The 11,425-nt window shown below is 51.5% G+C and overlaps 1 long non-coding RNA gene across 2 annotated transcripts; it reads right to left on the bottom strand.

Moving 5' to 3' along the window:
- Positions 1 to 1,433: 1,433 nt before the first annotated feature.
- On the bottom strand, positions 1,434 to 10,767 carry LOC127042438 (uncharacterized). Of its 2 annotated transcripts, none has more exons than XR_007771948.1 (4): positions 10,677 to 10,767; positions 6,709 to 6,792; positions 5,851 to 6,027; positions 1,434 to 1,546 (listed from the first exon to the last, which is right to left on the bottom strand). It is a non-coding gene; the product is annotated as an uncharacterized LOC127042438 (long non-coding RNA). The 2 variants fall into 2 exon arrangements; XR_007771949.1 differs by having other exon boundaries at positions 6,709 to 6,788.
- Positions 10,768 to 11,425: the final 658 nt, after the last annotated feature.

Raw genomic sequence — 11,425 nt, 5'->3', positions numbered from 1 at the left:
GTGTCTCACAATTTCATGCAGTCTCACACTTGCTAAACTAGTGAATTCCCAGGACCAGTTCCCCAGGTCCTTGAAGATGCCAAACATTGTGCTTATGAGGGATTGAAATACCCACATATCTGCTGGGAACACACACACAGACACTGTGTCAATCTGTACCCCTGTGTTCACTCTTCTAGAAAATTATGATCAATTTTGTACCCAGTATGGCTTGTGAGGTATCATTAGAAAACGCATAACCTACTGAATATTATCCTCCTGTTAAAATGTGTAGTAACACTGTATGTAAAATTGTGAGATTTTACAGTATGATATTAAGAAAAAGTTACAGCTCTGGGGAACACCCACAGACCAGTTCCTCAGAGACAGCAAGGCAAACAGCTGGTCAAACAGCCATTCTCCTGCAGGGGGAAGATGTGAAGACATTAAGGGCTGGTCTACACTACGGGGGGAAATCGATCTTAGATACGCAAATTCAGCTACGTGAATAACGTAACTGAAGTCGAATATCTAAGATCGGATTACTCACCCATCCTCACCGCGCGGGATCGATGTCCGCGGCTCCCCCTGTCAAATCAGAAACTCCGTTGGGGTTGGTGTTGTTCCGGAATCGATATAAGCGCGCTCGGGGATCGATATATGGCGTCTAGATGAGACGCCATATATCGATCCCCGAGCAATCGATTTTAACCCGCCGATACGGTGGGTAGTCTAGATGTAGCCTTACATTCCATCACAGGGACCTATTGAGGCTGTTGTGGAAAACGACCACAGGATTAATATTTGAATCAGCTCAGCCTGAGGCTCTTTTCTTGGTTACAAGCACGCAGGGGGCGACAGCTATTGGAATACTGTTCCTGAGCTAAAAATCACACAAGCCTTTTACAGCTTAAAACCACAGACAATGACACATACGTTGCACGTTAATTTCCTTATTTGGAATATATTGCAAAATATGATGCAGGTCAAAAGAAAGCTGAACAATCAGTTTTCCATATTTGGCCTTTCCTGTTATTTTTATTACACCTGGTGATATGGGAGCAAGACTCTCCATGTCTCAAGAAATGTCACTACCAACCTAGGCCATTTTCACATGCTGGGGTGCAATCCAGATCGGCGAGGAGTTGTGTCATCTGTAATCCTGGGTGAGATTCAGTGTTCTGCTGCTGGAGCTCCCCTGTCTGGATACTCCCAGCCAGCGTTCAAGGACGCACTGAGTGTCTGTATGATAAGTAACCCTGGACTGGCAGCTCTGACTCCAGCCGCCTGCTTGTTACACCCCAAGCACATTCTGGTTTGGGTAGGGAAGGCTCAGGGTTTGAGAGAAGGCTGGGGGTAGGAAGCTTCTGTTCATTATGCTGGACCTAACCCCAGTTTTACTTGAGTAAAGAGGAGATATTTGACATTGTGTGATGCTGCTCCTGTGCTCTGTTCCCAAAGTGTTCTGCAGCAGAGGAGGGTCTCTGGTAGTATGTATGTTACTGGCCTATTGGGGTGATGCTGAAACAGGACAGGGTACAGATGGCATTGTGGGGGTGGCATGAACCTTCACTCTTCATTTCCCCTTCCAAGAACAGAAGGGACAGGAATCCTTACCCAGCAAGACCATCGTCTCATAGTTCCCCTGCATGACATCTCTGTAGAGGGCTCTCTGAGTGGGGTCCAGCAGAGTCCCCTCTTCCCTGGAGAAATACACAGCCACCTCCTCCAAGGTCACCGGCCCCTGAAAGAGCAGGAGTCCAATACTCAGTACCTGCTGACCCACTCACAACCCCACTATTCACGGAACAGCAGCACCAGGGAAATGGAAGCTCCGGGAGGCACATGCTAACAGAGTCCCACCCCACCTTGCTTACAGCAGCCAGGAGGCATCAGAGGGTAGAAAGAGAGAACCTTTGTGTCTCCCATCTGACAGACAGAAGCAGGGTCTTCACATTTATCACATAGCTACTAGCCAGAGCTTAATATAGGAGATGGGGCTGTCTCTGGACCCTGATAGTGGCTCCCTGGTAGGAATCCAGGCACTCTCCAAATAAAATATATGGAAGAAAGGGGAAGTCAATCATAAAGAATAGAAGTTAGAAGGTCAGAATTGTAGTGCCCATTAACAAAGGTTTAGAGAAAATAGAGCCTATCAAACTAACGGGATATCCTTATTGGATGAGATCAAAAGTTTGGTTGCAGCTAATAGTATTGATGTAATATACCTAAACTTCCGTAAGGGACATGACTTGATTAGCACAATATTTTTACTAAAAAAAACTAGAATGATACAAAATAAACACGGCATACATTAAATAGATTAAAAACTCTGATAGTAAATGGGGAACCATGATCGAGTGGATTTCTTTCTAGCAGGTTCCTGCAGGGATTGGTTCTTGGCCCTGTGCTATTTAACATTCTTATCCATGACTTAGAAGAGAGTACAAAATCATCACTGATAAAGTTTACAGTTGCCACAAAGATTGGGGTTGGTGGTAATTAATGAAATGTCAGTAGATTCAGGCTCCATCGCTGAGAGTCTGGGAAGTTGTCCCAGCCCTGGCTGGAGGGTTATTTCCTGTTCCACAAAGAGGGGAAGTTCCATTCCCAACTCCTGTGCCTTGAAATTAGGACCTATCTGACACTACACCCCCATATTCATCATAGTGGTATGATTATAATATGGTTAGGACATAATTATGATCTATTTTGTAGAAGATGCATCATGTGTGGTGTCACTGGAAAAGTTCTGATTTGCTGAATATGATTATCCTATTTGTGTGCACATATCATGTTCGTATCTGAAGTTATGGATATTGACTCTGTATCTGTATTTCAAATGTGCTTACTCTGGGTAACACCCACAATGAGCCTTTCAGGTACAACAATGAAGAAGCCAGACAGTGCTGATGGCTCAACAAAGACAATGGACTGTGGAAGAGCTTAGCCTTCCTATGAATGTTTCAGCCAGCCTATGAGTCATGGCTACTATGACTCAGCAGGGCCTGTGACCAGACCACATGACACTAAACTCCATTTTAGTAGCTGTATTTTTCCACAAACTGGACTAGGAACTGAGTTTGGAACAAAAGGTTCCCACCATATGGAAAAGCTACATAAGGTGGGGTGTGACATCATCTCTTGGCCTCATTCTCCACACAAGAGAACTTCTGGAAACACCTGAGAAACAAAAACGGATGTGGGGGAAGTGCTGCTCCCAGGATCAAGAGATTTCTAGCTTGTGTATGGAAACTTGGGGGACTGCTTGTACCATCAGTCAGGGTGAGAAATTGCTAATTCAAATTCTATCCATCTAGCATGTTAGATTTAGTCTGAGTTTTGGTTATTTGCTAAATAATCTGCTTTGATCTGTTTGTTATCACTTATAATCACTTAATCTATCTTTCTGCAGTTAATAAACTTGTTTGATGCTTTATCTTAACCAGCGTATTTTGAGTGAAGTGTCTGGGGAAAATCTCAGCTTGTTGTGCACATCTGTCCCATATCGAGGGGAAGGGGAACTACATTAATGAGCTTGTATTATAGAGATCCCTGTGCACTATAAGATGGTATCATTCTGGATTTATACTACAGCAAGTGTGCAAGGTTGGGGAGTGGGAAATTGGCTCTTGTCTTCTATCTGTCCTTGAGTGGCTTAGGTAACGCACTCAGGTAGCTTAGTTGGCTGCATGGCGCCACCTGCTGTTGTGTTGGGTGATAACAGGCCCTGGAGAGGCTGGCGAAATCTCCAGCAAAGCAGTGTGAGAAGGGCCAGCCCAGCGTGAGGGTTAGAGGACACAGCAGTTCCCAGAAGCTCCACAAACTGCCTCCTGGGGGTGACAACCCATCACGCCCTACACTACACAAGTCTCAGCAGGTTTGTCACATGCTGTCCCCTCCCTTTCTCCACCCGAGATATTTCCTGCTTCCCACCACCTCTAGCAATTCCCACCCTCTTATGCATTTACTGCTCCTCAACCTCCAAGCAAAGCCCGCCACCCTGATAATCTCTTACCTGAGCCAGCTCCATTGCAGCCATTTCCTTGCCCCTGGGAGGACGAGATGATCTGCAGCGAAACATGGATGTTATTCTCTGGCCTGCCGGGGTGAAAAGGGCAAGGTGTGAGAATTCAGACTAGGCTTTTGTCCATTCCACAAGCCGATTCCCCCCAGCTTTTCCCCTGCTAATGCACATTCTAGGATCTAGCACACTGTGAAGCACAGAGTGACCTTATTCCAGTACAGGCCTAGCCCCCTCCCACCAGGGTGTAACCCTCTGTCACATGGGGAAACCCTCCCAGTAACAGTCTCTCTCTTACACGTATCAAGTTTACGGACAACACCAAGCTGGGAGGGGTTGTAAGTGCTTTGGAGGATTGGATTAAAATTCAAAATGATCTGGACAAACGGGAGAAATGATCTGAAGTAAATAGGATCAAATTCAGTAGAGACAAGTGCAAAGTACTCCACGTTGGAAGGAACAATCGGAGGCCAGAGAAGAGCAGAAACAAAGGAGTCACTTTGGGGGATTCTCCCTGTCATCGTCCCCAAGGCAGCTGTGTCAGGTTTACAAAGGTGTTTCATGTTCCAGCCTTTGTACAGTCTCTCCTGGGAGTGCCCCTTTCATGGACTGGGCCTAGTTTTAGTTTTTGGTAGTTAACTAGCTTGGTTTATTGTTCATCTAACCAGTATGTGTGGATTGAAGTGTGTTGGAAACTCTGTTTGGGATAACAAGCTGGTGCATGTCATTTTCCGCTGATGAAATGACAGACTTCATATGAGCTTGGGTCGTTCAGTAGCGTGCTGGACAGTGCAAGATGCACATTTCTGGGGGAAAGTTGGGCACTTGAGAATTTGCTGGTTTTCTCCTGAGGTGTAATTCATGAGTGGCTGTCTAGCAGCACTCAATACTGTGTAGCTGGGAGTGAGTTACATGCTGCAGACTGTGTGTTAATTGGCCAAGAGGGGCTGTTCTCGCGGGAAAACAGTGGAAAAGGCACCCCATGCTGGAGGACTGAGGTACAGCTATTTAACAGTCCAGATTGTACTCTGGGTAACATCACAGACACTCATTATGACAGAGCCTCTTACAACACAGAGAGAGTAAATCCATGTCCCAGAAATCGAAGACTCCAGACAGAGGGCAAGTGTCCCTGGCACTGCTTCTTGCTGACAGAGAGGTTCAGAGACAGTGTGAGATCCTGGGGAACCTGGGAACAGGAAGCATGGGCTGGCGGGGTTCGGTGGAGAAAGGGAACAGGAAGGGCAGGGATATTACTGAATCCAGGATCTTAGCAGTACTAGATGACAGGATAGCACATAGTGCAGCCCATTGGAAAACACAATCCCAACTATACATACAAAATGATGGGGTCTAAATTAGTTGTTTCCACTCAAGAGAGTGATCTTGGAGTCACTGTGGATAGTTCTCTGAAAACATCCACTCAATGTGCAGCAGCAGTGAAAAAAAGTGAACAATGTAGGAAATAATTAAGAAAGTGATAGATATGACAGAATATCTCATAGATCATATTTGTAAAAACAGCAAATAAATCCATGATACACCCACATCTTGAATACTGCATGCACATGTCACCCCGTCTCAAAAATAGAAATATTGGAATTGGAAAAGGTTCAGAAAAGGGCAAGAAAAATGATTAGGGGTATGGGACAGTTATGCCAGACCTAACCCCCAGTTTCACTTGAGCAAACAGGAGATATTTGACACTGTGCAATACGGCTCCTGTGCTCTGTTCCCAAAGTGTTCTGCAGCAGAGGAGGGTCTCTGGTATTATGTGTGTCACTGGCCTATTGGGGTGATGCTGAAACAGGACAGGGTACAGATGGCATTGTGGGGGTGGCGTGAACCTTCACTCTTCATTTCCCCTTCCAAGAACAGAAGGGACAGGAACCCTTACCCAGCGAGGTCACAGTCTCATAGTTCTCCTGCATGACATCCCAGTAGAGGGCTCTCTGAGTGGGGTCCAGCAGAGCCCACTCTTCCCTGGTGAAATACATAGCCATCTCCTTGAAGGTCACCAGCCCCTGAAAGAGTAAGAGTCCAACACTAAGGACTTGCTGCCCCACTATTTGTGGCAGAGAAGAGTGAATCAAATGGAAGCTCTGGGTGGATCATAGTCAGGAGAGTCCCAGCTCGACCTGGCTCAGAGTATCCAGCAATTGCCAGGGTGAGGGGATGAAGAGAGAGCCCCTTATCTCTCCCAGCATATCCATCACCCCCCTACTAGCCACTGACTGATACAGGAGATGGAGCCCCTAGCAGGGTCCAGGGAGAGCTCGCTGGTAGGATGCCCAACACCCTCCTCATTGTGAGGAGTGGGATATGAAGGGAGAGGCAGCTCCAATAAGCCTGACTCATGGGTGTCCCCTTTATATCTCACAGCAGCTGATGGTTAGTGAGGTCAGGCTCCAGCACTAGGAGTCTGGTCAGTTTGACTAGCTCCATGTAGGTGGGTTATTTTCTCTCTTCACAAATTAGGGCATTTCCACCTCCAAACCTCCTGGGTCTGTTCCTAGAATCTAGGCCACTTAGTAAATAACTCCCAGCAGGTCTGCCACACCCTGGCCTCCTCCTTTCCCCACGCTGTGAATTTCCTGCCCCGCTCCAACCTCCAAACCAGACTCTGCAAACCTTCCCACCTCTGGTGTATTTGCTCTCCCTTTCCTCCAGCAGGAACCCACCAGCAACCCCCCGATAATCTCTACCTGGACTGACTCCACTGCAGCCATTTCTCTTCCCTGTCCCACGCCAGGCTGGGATGAGCTGGAGCAAAACATTCTGCAGCCTGTCTGGGGGAGAAGGGCAGTTGTGGGCGTTTCAGAACCGGTTTTAGTTAATTTCACATCACAATTCCCCCAGGCCCTTTCCCTGCAGACAGACACCCTAGATTCTGTCATGCTGGGAAATGCTCAATCTGTTTATTACAATTTAGACCTGGCCCCTCCTGCCAGGCTAAGTCCACAGACACATTTTTAACCTCCCTTCTCTCTCCCCTCACCCCTTCTCTGAACACAAGGCTAGATAAGAGCAGAACCAAAGGAGTCACTGTGGGGGATTCCCTCAGACACTGACCCCACGGCAGCCACACCCCAGCAGGGGGAATATGGAGTCAGGAACTGGCTTTTGCTCTGTCTGATCCTTGTTTTGTTCACTGGAAAGATGGTTCTGCCCCAGGATGCAGCAATACATGTGTCTGGGTGGACTAGAGAGCTGGAAATCTCTCCCCCACATTCATTTCTCCCACTGCCCCTTTCAGTCTCTCCTTCCCCTGTCCTCTCTCCCTGCCCCTCTGGCTGGGACAGTCCCTATTCCTGGGGGCTTTGCTCTCCCATGGCTGGATTTCCTCCTGGCCACCGCTAATGGGAGGAGAAATGAGGTGGTGGTGTTTGTGCAGAGTCACTTTCTTGCCAGACCCTAGGACATTCCCTGAGGTCTTTCAGTTACCTGGAGACTCTGGCTCAGAATTTAGTAGTAACAGGGCCCAGGACTGCCCTAGGGGGCTAGGACCAGCTGCAGAAAGTCATCCCCTGGGCCGGGCAGAGAAGAAGCTTTAATTAAGGTCACTTCCCAGCACAGAGCCCCACTGGGGGAGCAGCAGCTGCCAAGCCTGGTCTCCCAGATCACAATGGAGGCTGCAGCATCTGACCCAGGAAGCTGAACCCCAATATCCTGAGCAGAGAGGGACGGAGTGTATGAGCAGCTTCCCTCCTTTAGCTCTCTGGGGAGAGCAGCTAATGGGAGCCCCTCCTCACAGGGAGAATGGCTGATCTCATTTGACCCACTGTCCATCTGGAATCACTCCTTGTCTTTCCATACAGTGACTCTGGATTAACAACGGTCTCAATGACACCGGATTTCAGAAAGAATGAGTTCAGAACGCTGTGGAAAAGACCATCGTGTGGCAGTGCTGACTCCCTTCCCACCTCCCTCACCCCCGCAGATCTAGGACAAGGACTGGGGGCAAAAATTTTCCAAACAGAACCGAAAGTTCCTGCAGTTTTCAAAAGAGGAGAAAAGTAAATTCTGTGAATTCACACTAACAGTGTTTGCTAAGTGGACAGAAAGTTATCACAGTGACAGGGCACGTGACTGGGGAATGGACTTGGTGACCTGGTGACTAGGAGCCAGGACTCTGGTACAAGTTGACCAGAGAGAAGGATCATGGTTAGCAGCAGCCCCCAGACACCCCCTAGTACCCAGAGCCCAGACCCCCAGCCAGGGGCCCCAGACACCCCCCAGCCAGGATCCCATCAGATATTCCCTGGGACGCAGCCCCCAGAGTCCCTGGCCAGGGACCCCAGATACCCCTCAAAGCCCCACCGGCCAGAGAACCCCCACCACACCATGATTGCCAGGTTGGGAATCCCAAAGGGTTCCCCCCACCAAGAGCCCCCAGCAGCCAGGGACCCCCTCAAGGGACCCACCCCCACACTGGGAACTCAGTCCCTCACTGCCTGCCTAGGAACTTCCCCACCCTCCAGAACGATCTACCCTGACATTTGCCTGGGACCCCCTCCTCTGCCCAGTGTGACCCCCTGATGCTTTACAGTGCGACCCATCACTCTGCTTCCCTGGCATGCCCTCACCTAGTGCCAGGGATCCCCTCCCCCAGCTCTGTGCACTGGGCATGGCAACAAAACCAGGAACCAGCGGGGGAAGCACAGACAGAGCCCCTGGCACAGAACCAGGCTCCCTCTAACCCTCTGTCCCGCCTCCCCAAGAGACACCCACCCCCACTGTTCTGCAGCCACCAGGCCCCCAGCGATACCCACCTCCAGGACCCATAGCCTCAGGGATGGGCACATCAGAACCACCACCCCCGAAAACCCCAAACCTCACAACCCACCAACCTGACTAGGGTACCCCCTGCCCAGCCACCCAGAGGCCTCCCCCTACCACAATGCCCCTTCAGCTGCAATCTCCCCACACAGACACCTTCCCTGCCTCTGCAAGTGTTACCTCACAGAGTGTGAGAAGTGGCTAGAAAGTTAACACCACCTCCTGCTGGCCAGTCACACAGGCAGAGGGAGCCTGGGGAGTGCTTCTTTAACAGGAGAATGGAAGGCCTGGAGGGCAAGAAAGATCCACGGGCTGTCACTAGCAAATAATGGCCACCATGGATCCACCCCAGAGGCGGCTGCATCTTAGCACATTGGGAAACAACCCATCATATTCAATTAGAAATAAAACAACTAGAGAGAAGTGGGGCAAATGTTTGGGGTATTTTATATCAATCTTTGAGACACGCAGAGAGAACCCTGTCACAAACGACATTTGATAACATGAGAGAAAACCACCAAGATCGGAGGGGATTTGATGTTGCTATTAAATAACTAGTGGAAAAGGGGGACTGTTGGACTGGATTTTATATGACTGTCCAATACATAAACAGAATGTGATGGTCCCCCCCGGCCACGGGGCAACCATTCACGTGAGCAGCTCAGAGCCCTTTGAGGAGCTGATTTAAGGGCGGGGGGGGGGAGCTGGAAGGCTCCCTGGACAATGGAAGGGGGCCGCAGGGGAATTGGGAAATGGGGTCTGGGCAGTCTCCATGGGGGATGTGCTCCTCCCTTCCCTTCCCTGGTAGAGAACGGGAACCTCATCCCATCCCACTCCAGTGGGAGCCATGTTCTGGGGAATGACCCAGGGCAACAATTTCCCACCCAAACAAGGACAAATCGCTGCAGATAAAATGGGTGGGAAAATCCACCCCCCATCGGAGAGATTTTAAATTGACATTTGAGAAGTATGGAGAGAAAAGGGAAAATCAGAGGCAATTAGAGAGCTGATCATTGGCGGGGGGGAGAGGAGAATCTCCCTGGATTTTATAGCCACGTGTGATAATGAGAGAGAAAAGGGGAAATCTTGAGAGAATGTGTGTGTGGGAGGAAGTGGCAAAAACAGGGACAGGATCCAGTTAACTCACCTCCCTCCCACCCCGGGAATGTCCTGGCTGCACAGAGACAGATCTACACCCCCACCCCAGTGACCTCCCCCACCTGCAACTCCGGCTTCTCCTCCCCCCTCGACACCTCCGCCCTCACACCAAAGGGGGGGGCTCTGCCAGCGCCTCCCCCTGAGCTCAACTCCTGCTCCTCCCCCCAGCCCGGATTGTGCCCTTTAGCCCCCCACGAACCCTGCCTCCAGCTGCCTGACCCCCCCCGCCCATCAATTTCCTGCTCTGCGCCCGCCCCTCCCACGCTCCCTGTTACTCGCCCGCCCCGCTCCAGCCCCGCCCCCAGCGCCCGGCGGAACGTTACGGCTGGTCCGGGCAGAGGGAAGGGCAGCGGCTTCAGCGGCTGTTACTGGGCATGCGCAGTGCCCGGGAGAAGCACATTGCTATGGGGAGGGATTTAATACACCGCCCCCCCCCAGCCTGGCCCGGGGTCCGCCCCTCCCCCCCCCACCACCGGCCGGGCCCCGCCCCCCCCATCCCAGCGGGGCGGGCAGGACGGATCCTCCTGCAGCTCCACTGGGGCCGAGGCGCCTTCAAGGCTTCTCCCAGGCTCCCTGGGGCAGAGTCACTTTCCTGCCCCCCAGCGCCTCTCATTCCCCGGGGGCTCCGGGTCACAATGTCCCACCGCCCTTCCCCCGCCTGCAGCTCCGGCTTCTCCCCTCCCGCCCCCGCCAGCCACACCAAGGGGAACCCCCGGGCCCCAGTCTCTGTCCCCACCTGGATCCCAGCGGGGCCGGGGGCAGATCCTGGCTGCAGCTGAGAACAGCGGCTCCGCTGCGGCTCGGGCAGCTCCAGCGCTGCTGGCAACACGTGGAGAACCAAGAAGCAGCTGTTTGGCCCGGGCTCGGTGTCACAATGTGCCAGAGCCCCGCCCCCAGGAGCTGCCCTGCCCCTGCTCTGTGCTGGAGCCCCGCCCCGAGGAGCTGCCCTGCTCCCGAGCTGAGCCAGAGCCCCGCCCCCAGGAGCTGTCCGCACCTGGGATGTGTCAGAGCCCCGCCCCCTGGAATTTCCCCATGTTGGGTCTCTGAGCTTTGTTCTCCTGCCGCCTTCTTCCCAGCACCCCCTGCTCCCTTCCTGTGTCTGCAAACACCCCCCCTCCCCCGGGGCCGGCTGCAGTGCTTGCTGAGGCTGACTCCAGTGGCTGAAGTTGCCTCCATCTCTGCTTCACCTGGAGGGGGAGAGACAAAGAGAGGAGATGGTCCCAGGGTGTGAAACGAGAATCAGGGGGCAAGGAAAGAAGGACTGTTTGGAAAGGTGGGGTTTTTTTGTGGGGGGGGGGTGAGCCAGAGGGATTCAGAAGAAGTTGGGCAGCAGAGGCTCAGGGAAATTGAGGGGAACCTCCTGGGTGTCTCAGCGTTGCCCAGGGTTTGTACAGCACCTTGCATAATATGGGGTCTGATCTCAGTCATGGTCTGTGCAGCACCTGGGAGCCCTGATGTCTGTTTCCTGATCACAGGCTCTGGGAA

Source organism: Gopherus flavomarginatus, unplaced genomic scaffold (assembly GCF_025201925.1).
Source record: "Gopherus flavomarginatus isolate rGopFla2 unplaced genomic scaffold, rGopFla2.mat.asm mat_scaffold_43_arrow_ctg1, whole genome shotgun sequence".
NCBI classification, from domain to species: Eukaryota; Metazoa; Chordata; order Testudines; family Testudinidae; genus Gopherus; species Gopherus flavomarginatus.
Note: the sequence above shows the minus strand (reverse complement) of the source record. Positions and strands in the feature narration are given on the sequence as shown.